Source organism: Ambystoma mexicanum, chromosome 3q (assembly GCF_040938575.1).
Source record: "Ambystoma mexicanum isolate Mex_15411 chromosome 3q, UKY_AmexF1_1, whole genome shotgun sequence".
NCBI classification, from domain to species: Eukaryota; Metazoa; Chordata; class Amphibia; order Caudata; family Ambystomatidae; genus Ambystoma; species Ambystoma mexicanum.
Window position 1 is genome coordinate 858,624,895 of NC_090926.1, and position 6,473 is coordinate 858,631,367.

General features: G+C 47.1%; 1 non-coding gene across 1 annotated transcript; it reads left to right on the forward strand.

The window, feature by feature from the left end:
• The first annotated feature begins 5,122 nt into the window (after window positions 1-5,122).
• On the forward strand, window positions 5,123-5,194 carry TRNAT-CGU (transfer RNA threonine (anticodon CGU)). Its single transcript has one exon. It is a non-coding gene; the product is annotated as a tRNA-Thr (tRNA).
• The last annotated feature ends 1,279 nt before the right edge of the window (window positions 5,195-6,473 follow it).

Here is a 6,473-nt window from a genome sequence, read left to right on the forward strand (position 1 = left end):
CACTAAACAACTGAAAGGTGAAACAATGGATGCATTTGTGATGAGATTAAGGATAAAGATGAAACACTGCGATTTTAACAACTACTCTAATGAGGAAGCCCTTCGCTCACAGATAATTGTAGGGTGTGAAAGCAGTGATTTCAGAAAACGACTTCTACAAAAGCCTCGAAACCTGGAGGAGATTCTACGCCTGGCTCGATCCGAGGCAGCGCTAACAGCACAGGTGGAAGGTCTTGATGGCATCACCATCATTCACGGGAAGCATGAAAATCTACACAAACTTGAAAGCACCACCAGAGGGAACACAGATCCATTTTGCTATCGCTGTGGACATGAGTATCCTCATGAAGGCACCTGTCCTGCCATGGGTCAAATTTGTTCTGCCTGCGGGGGAGAAAATCACTACAAGGCTGTGTGTTTCATCTATCGCAGCAAAGTGCGAGGAAGTGGACGAAATAGACGCTCCACACCAGAAAGAGAGGTGAGGCGTATGAGTCCCAGTCGTGAGTCACACTACCATAATGACGCAACACGCCGCCGACAACGAGAAGAAACATCCGATAGAAGACAACCAAAGACCACACATGAATGGCGTGACAACAAATCTTCATCCTCCGGACGGAAAAGACGTCCCCGGAGATATGTCAGGTGTCTGGTAGAACAATCACATTCTGACAGCATCTCTAGCACCTCCTCAGAGGACAAACCCAAGAAGGAATCAAATCCACATAGAGGAGAACCACGGACAAAAGGTTACCTATATGCCCTTGGAAACCCCACAGCAAAAGAAAATAGCCCTACTCTCATCATAAATGTCAACCAAGTGGCTGCCGAATTCCTGGTGGACACAGGAGCCACAGTAAACGTGGTGAGTGAGGAAGTGTACAACAACATGCCAAATGCCCCACGTTTGCAACCCGCGAGAGCACTCATTTTTCCATATGGCTCCAAGACGCCGCTACCATGCAAAGGCTTTTTCACGGCGTCATGTCGATACAAAGATCACGTGAAGGAAATACCCATGCATGTTCTTGAAGCTGCCACTGACAGTGGATGTATTCTCAGCTACAAATCTGCGGTCGACATGGGCCTAATTCATGTCCTATATAGACTCATGATGCACAAACACCTGATCCCACCGCCAACATTGACAAAATTTTCCCTGCACTGTTCAGAGGACTCGGAAAATTGAAGGACAGACAGATTGAACTACACATAGACAACAACATTCCTCCGGTAGCGCAGCATTACCGCGGCATTCCCATCAATATACAAAAACAAGTGGAAACCGAATTAATGAAGCTCTTAGAAGCGGACATAATTGAACCTGCTGAAGGCCCCACTCCGTGGGTATCCCCCATTGTGCCAGTCCCAAAAAAAGACTCCGCTGACATTCGCATTTGCGTAGACATGCGAAGACCAAATGAAGCAATTTTAAGAGAACGTCACCAATCTCCTAGGATAACGGACATGGTGCATCTACTCAATGGAGCCACAGTGTTTTCAAAACTGGACCTCAATAAGGGGTACCATCAACTAGAACTTCACAAAAGGTCCAGGTACATCACCACTTTTGCCACTCACCTGGGCCTCTACAGATACAAGCGGCTCAGTTTTGGAGTTTCTTCAGCGGCCGAAATATTTCAGTCGGAAATTCATAACGTAATAAAACATGTACCAAATTGCTTGAACTATAGTGACGACATCCTAGTGTTTGGACAAAATCAAGAACAGCACGATGACACCCTTATGCGTGTGTGCATGGCACTGGAGGAAGCACACCTCACCTTGAACAAGGACAAATGTGAATTTAGAAAGCCAACCCTGCGATTCTTCGGCCACATCTTCTCCAAAAATGGAATGACTCCGGATCCTGAGAAGGTCAGAGCACTCACAAACACAACACCACCGACCTCCGTCACCGATCTGCGATCTTTTCTTGGTCTGGCAAGCTATTGCACGAGATACATTAAGGACTTTGCATCCGTCAGTGCACCCTTGAGAGCCCTCACCAAACTTAACGCCGATTTCCGATGGACGGATGAATGCCAACAGGCGTTCCAAATCATCAAGGATCGCATCGCTGATGCCAAAAACATGGCATACTTTGACCCACAGAAACACACAGAATTAATAGTGGATGCTAGTCCAGTTGGCCTAGGAGCCATTCTAACTCAACTAGATCACAAAGATGCCCAGGCCATACACATAGTATCCTATGCCAGTCGCAGCCTCTCAAAAACTGAACAAGCATATTCACAAGCGGAGAGGGAAGGTTTGGCGGTCGTGTGGGCATGCGAACATTTTCATCTTTTCCTATATGGGAAGCCTTTCACCATAGTCACCGACCACCAGGCACTATTATTCATCTATGGCAATGCTCAGCCAAGATGCCTCCCAGAATAGCTCGATGGGCCTTAAGGCTACAAGACTATCAATTCAACATCATTCATCGACCCGAAAAGGAACAAAATCCTGCAGACTTCCTTTCGCGTCATCCCAGTCAAGACTGCCACTCCGATCCATCCATTGCAGATCAATACATCATGTATGTGGTCCAAGAAAGTACACCACAAGGTTTGGACATGGAACAAATAGCCAGAGAAACCAACTCGGACCCTGCAATGCAGGTCATTATGAGATGTCTTGAGACAGGGCACTGGAAACAGGCAAAGCAACTCAAAGAAGGTGCAGAAGAAGAAACCAAGCAAGACATCACCTGTCTGCTCACAGTAAAGGAAGAACTTGCGGAAACAGAAGGACTCTTACTGAAAGGGACAAAACTAGTGATTCCTCGCTCATTAAGAAAAAGGGTTCTTGAGCTTGCACATGAAGGACACCGGGGAATAGTGTCCACAAAAAGGATGTTACGACAAAGGGTATGGTTCCCCCAAATGGACATACAAGTGGAAGAACTACTCAAAAACTGTCCCACGTGTGTGGTTCTTAACCCTCAAACCAGACCTGAACCCCTCAAAATGACTGAATTGCCAAACGGAACCTGGGAAGAAATTGCCATCGATCACTATGGTCCTCTGGAAGGGGGTGAATACGTCTTAGTGGCCATCGATGAGTACTCGAGATTCCCAGATGCACAAATTGTACCGTCAACAGCAGCATATCACACTATCCCCGCATTGGACAGAATGTTTGCCATATACGGAATTCCAAAAGTAGTGAAATCAGATAATGGACCCCCATTCACCGGACAAGATTTCAAAACCTTCGCAGAATACATGGGTTTCCACCACAGAAAAGTAACACCGTTGTGGCCTCAAGCGAACGGCACAGTGGAACGGTTCATGGGAAGTATTAAACGCACCACGCAGATAGCTCGCCTGACTGAAGAGCCACTGGAAAAATTACTGTGCAAGCTAATGAGAGACTACCGCAATACCCCACACAGTACCACTGGCAAGTCACCGTCAGAAGTCATGTTTGGCAGAAACGTGCGAACTAGACTACCGCACATAGAACTGGAGGAAGAACGGTACAAAGGAGACACTGAAATGAGACAATAAGACGTGGCCCAGAAAATGAATATGAAAACCATGGCAGATAAGAAAAGGAGGGCCGAGGAGAATAGTTTAGAGCCAGGAGACATCGTCGTTGCGCGACAGCCACAACATCGCAAAAACATGGCATCGTTCAATGAAGAGCCGCTCACCATCACACAGAGGAAAGGCTCTCTCATCACAGCTGAGGGAACAACGCACACGATGACAAGAAACAGCTCTCACTTCAAGAAAATGCCAGGGATCATACCCCTAGTCGAACATTACATGCCAAGGGACACTCTGATGCGGGATGCACCTTATGAAGGAGACCAAGAAGATTCTGACACTGATGAGCCCCGTTGGCCACCTCAGGAATCGAGCGAAAGAAATAACTGGAGACCTCAGAGATCTAGACGTCGACCACCGCGTATCATTGAGGAGATGCCCTGATAATGAACTTAATGTTTAGTATCGGGGGGGTGTGATGTCGTCACATTTCTCCCTAGTCACGTGTGAAGGAACACGGGGCAGCAGGAAGGGGAGGGACGGGATATGACGTGGGGTAAGCACTTCGGAGACCGTGTGAGGAAATAAAGGATGTGTTGAACGGAGGCTCCGCGTCTGTGCATTATTTCAGGGTGTAACGTTTTACACATCTCGACACACATCCGGGCACAGTCTATGCCAGGCTCTATGTTTTAGGTGTAGGCGGGACTAGGGTACATTGCAAAAAATGACGTCTGAGCGGTTCTAATACATGTCTGAGTGCGCATTTATAAGCAGGCGAGTTTCTAATTCTGATGCCGTGTTGCTTTATTGTGCCGCATTTATTTTCCCTACACAACCACGCAAAACAATTACAATACCCCACCCCCTCCTTCCCCGCGCCAAAACATCCCCGCGCCCAAATGTCGCAGCGCCGAACTGGACGCGCCAAAATGGGCGCGCCCAATTGTCTCCTGCGCCGAACTGGCCGCGCCTAATCGTCCTGCTCCGAAATCTCGTCTAAAATCTAAGACAAGGTGATCCTTTGGCGCCACCTAATGGATTAAATAAGTACCGCGTTTTTTAATTTACATACATTGGAACGTCAGATAGCAGAAATTACGATCGCAATTATAAATAAAAAATGTTGAAGGATATATGTGGAAAACCAAGGACCATCACCGTGTTATAATATCTGCCTTATACACGGCACATTTATGCGAGAAATGTCCGGGAACTACGGTCAGTTTCATTCTGTGTATTGTTTTTAACTATATCATGTATTAAAGCACTTTTTTAATGGATGTATTATATATATATTGACTTTTTGTGGAGATGTTTAAAAAAAACACGCGCGGGAGGTGCTGTTAAACGAGAAGTGTGTGTGAGTGCTTGAAGTTCGATGACGCCGAGTAAACCGCTCGTCCGGCACGTCACGCTCGCCGCCTGTCAGGATCCTTAACGTGCTGAGGTGGTTGTGCTCCCGGACTGCTTGATACATCTCACACCTAAACGTATTTGCAATGTGTTTCTTGCCGCGCGATTGCCTACCACAACAACCGCAACACCACATTCAAAAACAGACAACTGCGCGTGCAATGTACTTCCACTGGCTAACTGAGCCTCCTGCTAGCCCGTCAGGCGCGGTGGCCAAGTGGTAAGGCGTCGGTCTCGTAAACCGAAGATCGCGGGTTCGAACCCCGTCCGTGCCTACAATGCAAGGGTGGCAGGTTGCCCGGAAATTTTTTAAAAAACGTCCTACATTTTATCATGATGCCGTTCGCGAAAAGCTTTATCGTAAACAAGCAAAAAAAAAAAAAAAAAAAACACGACGAGCTGCTTGAGACAAGATTAGCATTAGTACCTCCAATAACACAAACACAGAGTATAGCGGAGATAGTTCGCAGAAGTGTTTCAATAAATCCAGTAACGAAACAATCTTGTGCTAATGATCGGGGAGGTGGCGGCTGTGTAAGTCCACCCTTAATAAGTCATTCAACCCGGGGAACTGAAATATCATGACCCCAGTACACACCTATACAACAGCCCCTTAACGTAGCCATGTTGTATGCGTCACCTTGAGCCTGCCCTGACGCAGTTTCATTTTTTCCTTTCAGTTTACGTACAGAGAGTTGTCAATGTCTGAAAGAAACAGAACTTCCTTATACCTCCCGTAACTATCTTGCATCCCTCTCATTTCCTTCATGGAGCTCAGTAGAACAAATACTTCGTATTTTGCAAACAACCAGCACAGAATGCAAATAACGTTGCAAAGTATAAATAAAACTTCGTTTTGCGTATTACGTCTACTATGGTCAACTTGAGAGCTCTTTAATGCAATTGTTGTATTATATAACGATAATCTTTAATACTCCTGTCCTACTCTTCTTCGTCCCAGTATATACTGTTGAGATGCTACGCCTTCTTAAAGGGACCCTTTTACAAGGCTTTTTTATGTTGGCTCCATGCTCCTCTAGAGATATAACCACCCCTCTTCCCACGAGACACCAGTTTCCATTCTTCAAGCACTCATGGAACCTTTACCGCAGCCGGGAAGGTGTGGAGGGACGTCCATACTGGTGTTGCATAGTGCCTGTACTGTCCCGCGTGGGACTGGCGCGCAGCGTAGCAAGGAGGGACGGACACGGAGCTGTGCTTTCAAACGTCTTCTTTATTTCACCTCTTCCCATTAACTCCCCGAACCCCTGCCCCCTTGCGTCACTTCCCTTTTCCTCCCGATCTCCCGCCCACGTTACTCCGGATACGTCAACATGACATCTCCCCCCTTTTTAAACAGTTACCAACTTTTTCGCAACAGGCGATGATCTGGTGAGTCTCTAGTCCATTTCCTCGATCCATCGACGAGGTCTGTTCCGGGCTCATTGTGGTCGTGTCAGTCTAGGTCCGGGCGATGTCCGGCTCGCAACCATTTCTGACTCCATGTCCTGCTCGGACTCATCCGCCTCCCACGGGTCATCCGCCAACTGGTCC